This window comes from Chrysochloris asiatica, unplaced genomic scaffold (genome assembly GCF_000296735.1).
Source record: "Chrysochloris asiatica unplaced genomic scaffold, ChrAsi1.0 scaffold00021, whole genome shotgun sequence".
Classification (NCBI taxonomy): domain Eukaryota; kingdom Metazoa; phylum Chordata; class Mammalia; order Afrosoricida; family Chrysochloridae; genus Chrysochloris; species Chrysochloris asiatica.
Window position 1 is genome coordinate 10,125,311 of NW_006408539.1, and position 3,171 is coordinate 10,128,481.

Below are 3,171 nucleotides of genomic sequence, written 5' to 3' on the forward strand. Positions count from 1 at the left end.
CCCCTGTGATTATGTTGGACCTGCCCAGATAATCCAGGATAATCTTCTCAACTCAAGATCCTTAACCCAATCACACCTTTTGCCATGGAAGATAACAAATTCACAGGTTCCAAGGATTAGACTCCTGATGTGACACTGTAGAATCAACACTGGACTGTGAACCTTAAGGTCAGCCGTTCACATCCACCAGCTGCTCCTTGGGAACGCTATATAGAGTCGCTATGAGTCAGAACTAATTCAACAGAATTTAACAATGCCAACAAGGATTAGAACATGGGCATTTGGGGGAGGCCTTATCTGGTCTACTACATTCCCCAGTTTTTCAGTATGAGTGAATGATATAATGAGTAGTAAATTAAACACATGACTGCTAACAGCAAGGTCAGCAGTTTGATCCCACCAGCTACTATATGGAAGGAAAATGTAGCAGTCTGCATCCATTAAGACACTGATATTGTTAGGTGCTGACTCACAGGAACCCAATGCACAATAGAGCAAAACACTGCCCAGTTCTGCACCATCCTCATAATTGTCATGTTTGAACCCATTGCTGCTGCCACTGTACCAATCCATCTTGTTGAGGGTCTTCCTCTTTATCAAGGGCCCTCCACTTTACCAAGCATGATGTCCTTTTTTTAAGAACTAGTCCTTTCTCCCTAAGTGCCCATCTATGGAAGAATGGATAAACAAACTTTGGTACATACACACAATGGAATATTATGCTACCCTGAAGAATAACAAGGAAGCAGCAAGCCACCGCATAACACGGATGAATCTTGAGGACATTATACTGAGTAAAATCAGTCAGTCACAAAAGGAGAAATACAGCATGGGTCCATTATTGTAAAATATTAAGAAAAAGCACCCAGACTAAAAGGGAAGGGGGAGATTTTTATATTTTATATTTTAGTTTTTATTATTATTATTTGGTTACCAGGGTGTATGGAATGGAGTGAAGGGGAATGAGGGGAAGATGGAGTACAGGGTAGGGAATAGGCACAGATAGGGGAGCACAGGGTATGGAATAGACACAGGATAGTTTGGGTGCTGGAGGGGGCATACACTATAGGTGTATGGGAAAAATAAGGTGGATGGGACAATAGCTAGGCAGGTTTACATGGGCTAAATAGGACAGAGGTAAATAACGATATAAGCACAAATATAGAACATCAGGGCTCATGGATACAAAGATTGTGGCATGGCTTAAATGGGTAAAAGTGGGGAAATGGTGTTAAGATGCTTGTCTGTCTTTTGAATCTTGGTTTACCTTGCCTACTATTGTAAAATAGACACTTGAAGGGGAGAGTGAGGAATAGCCAAAAACATCACCAGAGAAAGCTTGTAAGCCCATCTTCAGCCTATAACTGATTGGAATACCTACAACAGGGCTAGAACTTGCCTGGTGAAGGAGGCTCCCTGCAGAGCCTTTGTATTGCACAAGACCATAGGTGAAATCCTGATCCCCAGTCAGAATCTTCTGAGGTGAGACATTCCCAAGTGAAAGGGCAGGCAGACCAGTCTGGAGCAGCAAGAATAACAGAAGATACTTCTTGAAAGAAAGACCAGCATAAAAAATCAAAAGCAGTAACAGCAGTCCAATTGACTACTACAAGAACAAGCAAGTTGTTCCCCAGGGAGCCGTCAAGGCAAGTGGTCAAGTCCTCTCAAGGCAAACCCCCTTCCAAGACTGAAACTCAAATTGAATACACTAGCAGGCATATGGTCCTGCTGCTGACCACATTGGTCACCAATAAGGGGAAGGTGGGGGAGGGGACAGCAATGAAGTTGTGAACTAAATCTGACCACATTCTATAGACTCCTGTTAACCTGGATTGAGACCTGGTTAACCAGCAGTATGATGAGACCTGGGGACTCTTGGGCCCAGGGGCAAGGACATGACCCCAGAGGACTAGAATGGAGTGTGAAGCATCCAGCTGATATGAAGGGAGTGAAGATGCACAAAAACACCCGCACTTGTATATAGTACCCATTTGACCTGGCATCAATGGCTGGATGATCAGAACAAAACTAGAGGAAGAAGGGGGGGGGAAGGAAAACATAAAAAGGAGTAACCCACTATAATTGGATGATCTTGACCTATGCTTGTGGATACAGTATGACAAAGGAGCGGACAAATCCCTACAGTGAGTATCATTCCTATCCTCTTGGTACACAGGATCGACAGGGAGGGGGTACTTAGACGTTGGCTACCCAAAATGGGGGACTACAAAGGCAAGAAGTGATTGGCTTACAAGTTTTCAATAGGGAACCTAGCTCCAGACGATACAGGGAAAGGTAGACCCTCCACTGAATTGTTTCCAACCTGTCTGGAGGGGGCTGATAAAAAAAAGGTGAGGGGGAAAGGACTCTTGTGGTTCAGTAGGAAATGATTGCTATCAGGTCTGGCAGTGAGTGTTGGAAAGGTAAATGTAAATGTTTGGTAACAAAAGGAGGGGAGTGGTTGATTTTGCAGTCCAGGAGCTGATGCCCTGTCAGGGAGGCAGTGACACTAGGGATGGAGGCAGAGACGATGATGTGGATAGAAGAAGCAGCTGGGAACTTGGACTCAGGGAGAGAGAGGGGCTGTGTGCTAGCAGCCGGGGAGCAGGCGTGTGGGGTGTACACTTTGGTTGTTTGATGATGCATGCAGGGTATTGTGATCATTGCAATGAAACAAAATACGATAGGATGAATGTAAAGAGATAATGTTCACCCACGTAAACTAACACATAATTCACAATAAAAACTTAAAAACAAAAACAAAAAAAACACTGGTCCTTTCTCTAGACAACATATTTAAAACACAAGAGATGAAGTCTCACCATCCTCTCTTCCAAGAAATATTCTGACTGTATTTCCTCCAAGACAAGGTTTGTTTGTGTTTCTGGAAGTCCATGATGCTTTCATCACCCACAAAGGTACTCTATGAGGCAGTTCTACTCTGCCGATGGGGTCACTATGAACTGGGATCGACCCCATGGCAATGGGTTTGATTTGTGTTTATTTTATAGTCACTCAGAAAGACATTTCATTTTGTATTTTAAAAGATAAAATAATAGGAGTAAAGCATGTTCATGGTTGTTGTTGTTGTCAGGTGCCATCGAGTCAGAACCGACTCATAGAGACCCCATGCACAGCAGAACGAAACAATGTCCGATCCTGGGCCAACCT